An 11,687-nucleotide genomic window follows, 5' to 3' on the forward strand; every position below is an offset into this window, starting at 1 on the left:
AACGAAGAATGGCTAGCTGACTATGGCGAGCGGTGGCGACGGAGCTGCATGGCGGTGCTGCGATGGACGCATGGCGAGCGGTGGCGACGGAGCTGCATGGCGGTGCTGCGATGGACGCATGGCGACCGGAGGCGAGGGCGGCGACCGACGAGGACGAGGACCGGCGACCGATGAGAACAATACGGGGCACCAGCGGGCAACCGCCAAGCCGACGAGCTGCTCCGGCGAGCGCCGATGAGATGCTCCGGCGAGCCCGGGGTGTAGGGGCGGGGGTTGATGACGCTCGCTGCACTGTCCTCTCGCTCGGATGTGCAGCCCTGCAAGACGATAGAGAAGAAGAACGAAGCGTGAAGGCATATCCGATGGCTATCCGTCGTTTGCAGCTTAGAAATCGTACGACCCTAGGTTGACTGGCCGAATCGTTCGGGCCGGCGCACCGGCGCAGAGCGGTGCCCATGTAAAAAAGCAATCTTTTCTCTTTCTATCTCTCTGCTCAGTGGCTGGCTGGATGGGGGCGTGGTTCGGAACACGAACCCGCCCAGATAATTTTTGCCGCCGGTTAGCCCCTAAACAGCGCTATTTCGACCCCTTGGGGCGCCTAACGGCTGGAGATGTTCTCCACTTTAGCCACTTTTTCATTTGGTTGGGGTCATCCGGCGAAAATTTTAGCATGAAGGGAAAAATTTCCGTCCATGCCCCCACTCAAGGCTAGTAGACGAGAAATGAAAGGAAAAAAGATAAAGTGGACGAGATGCATGTACATGGATGAGCCTGTTACATGTAAGAAAGAGAAAGGAGAGAAGGAGTGAGAGGCTGACTGTAGACATGTTGCATGTAAATAATAGCGCCAGTATTCTCAGACGCGTTGGGTTTGATCTGAGATAGCCGGGATCAATTTTACAAAAAAGGGGTTTTTAAAACACGATTCGGGCGTTTTTTTCTCGACCAACAAGAAAAAATCGCCTAGAAAAGGTTTGTTGTAGGTGTAGCTGGAGATGCTCTTAGTCAAATGTTTCCCAATGCGAACATGATGTGGGATGGGGTGGTCGATATGAGATGTCTCTTTGACGTTGCACGCCGGCATGTTATTTTGTGTGCAGTGACACAGCTTGTCGTAACTTATACTCCCTCCGTTAGAGATTACATTATAAACTACATACGGATGTACATAGACATATTTTAGAGCGTAGATTCATTCATTTTGTTCCGTATGTAGCTTTCTAATAAAATCTCTAAAAGGTCTTATATTTTGGAACGGAGGGAGTACTAGTATAGTATGTGAGTATTCGTAACTGACACTAACAGGTGAGAATGATTTTCGTTTCGGTCCCGTTGTCATCACACACACATATGAGTATGCATACGGCCAACCGAATGGACCGCGCGACGTCGGGCCGTGCCGCTTTTGGAAGGCCGGCCGGCCGGCACGGAGACCCGATCGTCTAGCTAGCCAAAATTCCGAAGCTTGACAACTACGTAGCGATCGATGCCCAACGAAAAACAAAACACAAGTTGGTAGCGACTCGGTCGGGCACCAGCCGCATTCATCGATGGATGAATCTTAATTAGCACTGCACAACAACGATGGGATCACGTGAATCTTTTGATGCTCGAAACGGCTCAGTTTGATCCATTTCCTGAATCCTCGTTTGTCTCCACCGGTACTTGCTCCAAAACCAAACTCATTACTACAACTATCTATGACTAGTAAGTATGCACGTGCAACGCACACGAATAACCGTACATAAAAAATTCCTTGTTCATAATTAGCAAAAAATCATACATCCAAGACGATCAACATGGTGAATTTCTCCGTAAAGAACATATGGGATATTTATTGTCTGTATACTCCCTCCGTTCCTAAATATACGTCTTTTTGAAGAATTCTATGCGCTACATACGGATGCATATATACATGTTTTAGAGTGTAGATTCACTCACTTTGATTTATATGTGATTTATATTAGAAATTTTAAAAACACTTATAATTAGGAATGGAGGGAGTAGTCAATATAGAATCATTTCCATAATGTTTATTTTTTCTAATGCAAATAAAAAATAAAAATTGCATTTATTGTCTTGTATAATATTTACTGAATAATTGCAAATAAAAAATCAAAATTGAATGCCCTGAAGAACATGTCACATATGTTTAAAATAGAGAACCGAATCGACAAGAGAGTAATTTAATCTATTAGGGGGAAGAAGTGGGTGGATCAACTTATGGGAACAAAGATACCGTGTCTTGGGGTCTCTAATGAGGTAGTCAAAGGCAAGTGAGGTGGCTGACTGGAGAACATTTTTGATACTTGATTTTCTAATGAAAGATTTTTTTTTTGTTTTTTTCAATTATAGTTCTTCTATATAAGGCCTACAAAATGATGATTTGACTAAATAAAACAGTGGTGGTTCTTGATGTTGCTTATCAACTGGGGTCACAAGACGACAAGATAAATCACCATTTAAGGAATTATATTGATGCTAGAAACCTGCGCCCACTAAATAATACAACTGAAAAGAACATATATTTGTGGCGACCCATCAACTCTCCAGGCCCATACACCAAGCCAGGGCAGGGCGACACCCACCCCCGAAGCCCACGACCGCCGTCCCAACAACCCTCCTCAAAATGACAAAACCACCCCACCTCCAATACCCTCCACTACACGCACGCCCGTAATTACCTCGAACCTCCAGCCCCGTTTCCGTCATTTTCGTCCGCCCGTGGTGTGAAAACGGAGCCCAACACACTCCGCTGTCACATCACACCACACACACACTCGCGCAGCAGCTACCGCAACACAACACTGAGCGGCTTCTTCTCCATTGGCGGCGGCTAGGGTTTTACCACCTCCAAAGCCTCAATCTTTCCTCCAATCCAACCCAGCCCATCGTCCATGCCGGCGGCCTCCTCCTAGATTCGCATCGCACCAGTTCGATCACCTCGGCGACGTCGACAACGACGACCCCTCGCGGCGGCGGCCGCCGCCGCCGCCAAGAAGGCTACAAATTAGGTACCAACCAAGACATTGAAAACACGCAGAGCCGCGGAAGGATGAGGCAGACGCGGAGAGATGTTCAACACGGCAGAAGTTCAGAGAAGAATCACAACTGCGTGTATGCGTGTATCCGTCTGGGTATGCAGGACGGGCTCCTGGCACCGGGGGATCCTTCTGGCCGAAGGTGTGCAGGGCGGGCTCCTGGCACCGAGGGATCTCGCGGATGGATGCCACGCTGCTCGCGGCAACAATCGGCCATGGCGAGGGCTCCTGGCACCGGGGGATCTCGCATAAGGATGGCACCGGGGGATCTCGCGGACGGACTGCAGGCTGCTCGCGGCAACAATCGGCATTGGTGACGGCGATGGTGCGATGGTAATCGGCAATCACGGAAGACTGATCCTATGCGGTGGAGTTTGGTTTTCTCCTATACGATGGAGTATGGTAAGCCAATGGTAATTGCTAAGTCCACCCAGTAAATCTATTAGATTAGTGAGGGCTGTTAGATTAAGATTTGTGGGCTTAATCATGAGGTGCTGATTGGTTGGTGTGTGTTATGGGACGTTTTATGCTGTGCGTGTTGTGAAATTCATGTTTGCTTGTTTATTAGTAGTATAGATTAGTAGATCGGTAGTGCGTTGCTACAGACTATAATACTTACAAATGAATCAAATAAATAATTAAAATCATTTTCGTATTCAAACCTCATTTCTCTATGTGTGCAGGCTTGGACATCAGTCCAATAGGCTCCTTAAAATTCAATTGTCTAGACAATACGTGATCTTTAAATCATTTGATATATGTGAGAAAAATATGGTTATTCGGACTATTCAACATCATAGATTCACACAATGCATCCTATCATTTTTGTGACTGACCCTCCCTTCCCACTTGGTTTACTACCGTACGAAACACTTCTTCCTAGAGCCTTCTCCTTTAAAACTAAATGACGTCGCCTTACAATTATCATGGAGCCCTCTCTCGTACACATTATACTTCTTCAAGGACCACAAAGGAGTAGTCCCTCGCCAACCGTCCCACTCCCCGCCCTAATCTCCCCCCCCCCACACACACACCTCATGTTCATGCCAATCCGCCATCACCATCAAAGGGAGAGGAGGCGTGCGTCGTTCGTGACGCCCCTGAGCCAAGAAGGCAGATCTGATGTCTTCTCATCCATTGTCACGTCATAACATAAATTTGAATCTTCTGCATTACCATACAATAAAAATATAAAGTTCGTTGTTGGGCATGCAATTGATATGCCACCATGTCCGTTATTAACTCTTGAAGCAACCAACCAATGCATTTACCCTTTTGTCCTAATCAAAGAATTGAACGGCTTGATGAAAAAAATATGAACCGCTCACTCATGCAATTTGGTGCAAAGCCATCTCTAATGAAATTGAACTTTCCATATTTTCTAAAGTAAGGGAAATATTTCACTCAGGCAAAGATAACTTTATAGACGAACGTCAATCTCAATCCCACTCACTCTCAACCCTCACTTTTAACACAAAATGCACTAACTCATGGTCTAAGTGAGCCAATGATCAACGCCGTCATCGCAGGCCAACAAGGGACAATGACTGCAACCACCTTCCCGTCTTTGTGGGAGTACCTCCTGGTTCTATACTAAGCGCACCCCTCATCTTGGGCTCTACCATGTCAGTGCCACGCATATGCGTTGTAGGAAAAAACAAGTTTTGAATTTAAGTTTTCGTCCAAAGCATGAAAAAGTCGACGTTTCTCCCCTCTTCTCTCCCTCACATGTGCATGCATGTTTCATGATACAAATTTATGTATCTATTAGAGAAAAACAAAAAAAGATTCCATCACTTCCTATGTCATTTAGGGGGTGTTCGTTTCCACGGACTTTTTGGTGTAGGGACTAAAAAAGTCCCTTTTAGTCACATATGAAACAAACAGGAGGGACTTTTAGGGACTAAAAGGGGGTATTTGAGACTAAAGGAAGAAGTCCCTATGGGACGGTCTTTTTGGGACTTTTTTGGCACTTTTTTCAACAGTGCCCCTACTTTTAGTACGTTATTTAATAACTTGTACTACATTACTAGGGGTAACATGGTCTATTTGCATGTCATTTAATGACCTCTAGTCTCTATTTAGTCCATGAAAACAAACGGGTAGGGACTAGGGACTTTTTAGTTGAGACTAAAAAAAGTCCTCGGACTTCTGAAACGAACATGGACTTGGGAAAAACTGCTTTTAGGTCACCAAATTGAGCCAAGGAGCTCTACCACACCAACCAAGTGGAGGCTACGCAAGTCATCAGCCTTGATGGCAGGCGCTATGACCATGGTAACCTAGCTGCATAGGCCATCGCCCTTGGTGGCTAGCGCGCTGGCCAGGATACAACGGCTACATGGGAGACGATGGTCAGGGGCGGAATGGACAAGACACGGTGTGGACAGGATCATCGGGGACTGGAACCGCAAGCGGCAATGCAAATGCCACCGAGGCGTGGTCCCTTCACCGTATGACAATAATAACGGGGTATGGTTAATTATGGTTTTTGCATCTCTTTGCCTAATTTTGAGTAATATAAAACTTGATCAAAAAGGCACCGGGGATGAATCAACTTTAGCTAGAAGGCATCCCAATTGTTTAGAGGGTGAGGATCTTAGTGAAAAAACAATAAAAGTGGGTTTGAAGAGGTCAAAATTTTAGATAGTGGTGTGCCCACTACTTTCGTTTGTAAGGATGTCAATTTTGATAATTTCTCTTTAATTTAATAAATTTCCTTATTATAATCCATAATAATTTCACCCAATCACCTCCGGTAGTTTATGATGAAGTGGATAGAAGAGCGTCGATGAAGGCTTCTGTAGATGTCCCTGGAGCTGGAGGTGTAGACACCGGAGGTGCAGAAGCAGGAGCTGAAGCTTGAGCTGATGAAGATGGTCTTACTTCCGGAACTGGCACAACTGCTGAATTAGTGTGGGTCCTGAACTGAGTGGTAGTAGGAAGAGGTGACTCTTCATCATCACTGCTGGAGCGTGGAATATTCACAGAATCAACTTCATGCTGGAGCTGATCAACAGTGGTAGTCAACTCCATTACCTTAACGTCCAGGTCATGTGTGGTTCAACAAGATCTCAGAAACTTTCTGTTGGGGAAAGTTGCATGGGAAACAAAAAAATCCTACGCACACGAAGACCTATCATGGTGATGTTCATCTACGAGAGGGAGATCGGATCCACATAGCCTTGTAGATCGCTAAGCGGGAAGAGTTAAGAAACACGGTTGATGTAGTGGTACAACTTCGTGATTCAAATCACCGTTGTCCCACGATCCATCCCGATCTAGCACCGAACGGACGGCACCTCCGCGTTCAGCACACGTACAGCTCGATGACGATCTCCGCCTTCTTGATCCAGCAAGAGAGACGGGGAAGTAGATGGTTCTCCGGCAGCGTGACGGCGCGTCGGTGAAGGTGATGATCTATTCCTGCAGGGCTCCGCCCGAGCTCCGCAGATATCCGATCTAGAGGAAGAACTACGAGGTATAGGTTTGAGTTGCACGTGGAAAAATTGTGTCTCAAAAGCCCTAAAACCATCAATATATATAGGAGGAGGGGAGATGCTAGCCTTGGTTCTCAAGAGATCCCCAAGGGCTCCGGCCGAGGGGAGGAGGTGGACTCCCATCCCAATTCAGTTTGGGGAAGGAGGAGTCCACTCCTTCCTTCCCACCTCCCTCTTTCTTTCTTTTTCTTTCTTTTGGTTTTTTCTCCTTGTGGCGCCATAGCCCACTAGGGCTGGTGTCCCACCCTAGGGCTACTGGGCTCACTCCTGGGTGGGTGGGCCCCACCCGGTGAATACCCGGAACCCATTCCTCACTCCCGGTACACTGTCGGTAATGCCCGAAATCTTTCCGGTGACCAAATGAAACCATCCTATATATCAATATTCGTTTCTGGACCATTTCGGAAACCCTCGTGACGTCCGTGATCTCATCCGGGACTCCGAACAACCTTCGATCACCAACACATATAACTCAACTATACTAAAACGTCACCGAACCTTAAGTGTGCAGACCCTGCGGGTTCGAGAACTATGCAGACATGACCAGAGACACTCCTCGATCAATATCCAATAGCGGGACCTGGATGTCCATATTGGATCCTACATATTCTACGAAGATCATATCGGTTGAACCTCTGTGCCAAGGATTCATATAATCCCGTATAACATTCCCTTTGTCCTTCGGTATGTTACTTGCCCGAGATTTGATCGCCGTAATCCCTATACCTATTTCAATCTCGTTACCGTCAAGTCTCTTTACTCGTTCCGTAATAAAAGATCTCGTGACTAACACTTGAGTCACATTGCTTGCAAGGCTTATTTGTGATGTTGTATTACCGAGTGGGCCCCAAGATACCTCTCCTTCACACGGAGTGACAAATCCTAGTCTTGATCCATGCTAACTCAACGGACACCTTCGAAGATACCTGTAGAGCATCTTTATAGTCACCCAATAACGTTGTGACGTTTGATACACACAAGGTATTCCTACGGTGTCAGTGAGTTACATGATCTCATGGTCATAGGAATGAATACTTGACACGCAGAAAACAATAGCAACAAAATGACACGATCACATGCTACGTTTATAATTTGGGTCTTGTCCATCACATCATTCTCCTAATGATGTGGTCCAGTTATCAAGTGATAACACTTGCATATAGTCAGAAAACCTTAACCATCCTTGATCAACTGGCTAGCCAACTAGAGGCTTACTAGGGACACTGTTTTGTCTATATATCCACAGATGTATCTATGATTTCATTCAATACAATTATAGCATGGATAATAAACGATTATCTTGAAACAGGAAATATAATAATAACTATTTTATCATTGCCTCTAGGGCATATTTCCAACACTTTCTTCTCCATCCCTTGGATGGTGCTGACCAAGAAAGACATCTGCTCATCTCTCATTCTGAGCTGTGGGGTTGGAGCTGGAGCATTCCTAGCAGCCTCTGCCTCTGCTGCCTCTCGAGCAGTAGGTGAGCCAGGATGTCTTGCGTCCATCACAACTTCATTGTCCTCAAATTCAGGCTGAAGTGGTAGGTGGGGACGATCAAATAGATATGCATGCTTGCCAATCTTGGCATTGGTGAGCATCTGAATGTATGGAGCATATCCACAAGATCTCTTCTGATCTGTAGCAGTTCTCCTGATAGTCTCAACTATAAAGTCCATCACTAGGAACCAGGTGTGGGTGTCTAGATGATGCAGCATGTTGATGGAATAACCTCTAATCATCTTATCATCTCCTGATTTGGGCATTAGGGTGTATCTCGTAAGGGTGTTCGTAGTAGGTATTTCTGCTTGCAAGAAATAGGCCGATCCAAACCTGTGCGACTCCACAAACTCGCGGGGCACTAGCTTGTACATGTTGGCCATGGAGTTGTGATTCATCTTGGGTCCTAAATACACATCCACATCTCCTCCTAGTGCCTTTGGAGCACCAATGATAGTGGCCCACTGATACGTCTCAAACGTATCTATAATTTTTGATGGTTTCACGCTGTTATCTTGTCTTCTTTGGTTGTTTTATGTACCTTTTATATCTTTTTTGGGACTAACTTATTAATTCAGTGCCAAGTGCCAGTTCATGTTTTTTCCGTGTTTTTGACTCTTTTCAGATCTGATTTTGGAACGGAGTCCAAACGGAAGAAAAAACCCCGAAATGATTTTTTCCCGAACGGAAGAAGACCAGGGGGCTTTTGGGCCAAGCCAGGTGGGCTCCAGGGAGCCCACAAGCCCCCACTCCGCCACCAGGGGAGGCGGCGGTGGGCAGGCTTGTGGCCGCCCTGGCCGCCCCCTGGCCTAGGTCTTTGGCCTATAAATTCCCAAATATTCCGCAAAAAATCAGGGGAGCCTCGAAAATACTTTTGCGCCGCCGCAAGCTTCCGTTTCCGCGAGATCTCATCTGGAGACCCTTCCCGGCGCCCTGCCGGAGGGGACTTTGGCTTCTTCATCATCATCACTTCCCCTCCAATGACTCGTGAGTAGTTCACTTCAGACCTACGGGTCCGTAGTTAGCAGCTAGATGGCTTCTTCTCTCTCTTGGATCTTCAATACAAAGTTCTCCATGATCTTCATGGAGATCTATCCGATGTAATCTTCTTTGGCGGTGTGTTTGTCGAGATCCGATGAATTGTGGATTTGTGATCAGATTATCTATGATATATATTTGAGTCTTTGCTGATTTCTTATATGCATGATTTGATATCCTTGTAAGTCTCTCCGAGTCTTGGGTTTTGTTTGGCCAACTAGATCTATGATTCTTGCAATGGGAGAAGTGCTTGGTTTTGGGTTCTACCATGTGGTGACCTTTCCCAGTGACAGTAGGGGCAGCAAGGCACACATCAAGTAGTTGCCATCAAGGGTAAAAAGATGGGGGTTTTATCATTGGTTTTGAGATTATCCCTCTACATCATGTCATCTTGCTTAAGGCGTTACTCTGTTCTTATGGACTTAATACACTAGATGCATGCTGGATAGCGGTCGACGTGTGGAGTGATAGTAGTAGATGCAGAAAGTATCGGTCTACTTGTTTCGGACGTGATGCCTATAGATATAATCATTGCATAGATATCGTTACGAATTTCCGCGGTTCTATGAATTGCTCGACAGTAATTTGTTCACCCACCATCTACTTTCTTTCATGAGAGAAGCCACTGGTAAACACTACGGCCCCGGGGTCTATTCACATCCATCGTTTACATCTCCACTTTTACTTTGCTTTGTTACTTTGTTGCTTTCAGTTCTCACTTGGCAAACAATCTATAAGTGATTGACAACCCCTTCATAGTGTTGGGTGCAAGCTTTTGTGTTTGTGTAGGATCTTGAGATACTCTTCCACCGGATTGATACCTTGGTTCTCAAACTGAGGGAAATACTTACCACTGCTAAGCTACATCACCCTTTCCGCTTCGAGGGAACACCAACGCAAGGCTCCAAGGCCACGGGCGAAATCCTTTGCATACTTGCCTAGGAAGTCCCTTAAGGCATAGCCGCAACAGAAAGATCAAGCCAAGTATTCTCCCGTCGACGTGCCTATTTCTGGCGTCGTTGGAAGGTATTTTGTTGCAGTAGCACCCACTCATCAATTGTAGACTCATACCGATGACCTTCAGTCATCCATACAATTCTTCTATCAGAATAGAAATGTGTGGTGGAATAGAATTGGATGATCATCTCATCATTCAAAGTAGCCATCTCTTTGCCAAAAAAATCTTCAATATCAACCATCCTGAAGTTTTGTGTCACATGGGGAAAATAATATTCATTGGCTTTGATGTATTCCCAGTCGACATATCTCATGTCACTGAGTGCTGGACTCTTATCAAGCAATACAGTCTCATAGAAATCTTGTTACTCCTTTGTGTGAAAGTGGGGATCAACAAAGTTCTCCTTCTCACAACATATGGATAAACATATCTCCATTTCCTCATACCTTGATCTCGCCTCTTCTTCATGTCCTTAGCAGCACAGTGAGTAGCATTGTGGGTTGGCAGATGAGCTCTCAGCTTCATAAGCACAGTGGCATCCTCATCTTCATCTGCAGCAAATTCTCTGGATGGAGAGCCTTTGTTCTTTTTTAGCTGCAGGAATATACTTTGTAGTCCTCTTGGGAGCTATAGACTTCTTAGCCTTAGGTGTTGATGGCTTGGGGGTAGACTTCCTAGGCATTGCATCAGCCATTGATGACCCACAAGTATAGGGGATCAATCGTAGTCCTTTCGATAAGTAAGAGTGTCGAACCCAACGAGGAGCAGAAGGCTCTAATAAACGGTTTTCAGCAAGGTAATAACTGCAAGCACTGAAAGTAGCGGTAACAAGTGATGGTGTAGTGAGGTGAAACGTAGCAAGTGAAAAGTAACAAGTAACAAGTAGTAGCAACGGTGCAGCAAAGTGGCCCAATCCCTTTTGTAGCAAGGGACAAGCCTGAACAAAGTCTTATAGGAGGAAAAGCGCTCCCGAGGACACACGGGAATTTCTGTCATGCTAGTTTCATCATGTTCATGTGATTCGCGTTTGTTACTTTGATAGTTTGATATGTGGGTGGACCGGCGCTTGGGTACTGCCCTTACTTGGACAAGAATCCCACTTATGATTGAACCCTATCGCAAGCATCCGCAACTACGAAAGAAGAATTAAGACAACGTCTAACCATAGCATTAAACTAGTGGATCCAAATCAGCCCCTTACAAAGCAACTCATAGACTAGGGTTTAAGCTTCTGTCACTCTAGCAACCCATCATCTACTTACTACTTCCCAATGCCTTCCTCTAGGCCCAAAGATGGTGAAGTGTTATGTAGTCGACGTTCACATAACACCACTAGAGGAAAAGACAACATACATCATATCAGAATACCGAACGAATACCAAATTCACATGACTATTATCAGCATGACTTATCCCATGTCCTCAGGAACAAAAGTAACTACTCACAAAGCATAATCATAATCATGATCATAGGTGTAATGAATAGCATCAATGATCTGAACATAAACTCTTCCACCAAGTAATCCAACTAGCATCAACTACAAAGAGTAATCAACACTACTAGCAACCTTACAAGTACTAATCGGAGTCGCGAGACAGAAATTGGTTACAAGAGATGAACTAGGGTTTGGAGAGGAGATGGTGCTGA

Source organism: Hordeum vulgare, chromosome 6H (assembly GCF_904849725.1).
Source record: "Hordeum vulgare subsp. vulgare chromosome 6H, MorexV3_pseudomolecules_assembly, whole genome shotgun sequence".
Classification (NCBI taxonomy): domain Eukaryota; kingdom Viridiplantae; phylum Streptophyta; class Magnoliopsida; order Poales; family Poaceae; genus Hordeum; species Hordeum vulgare.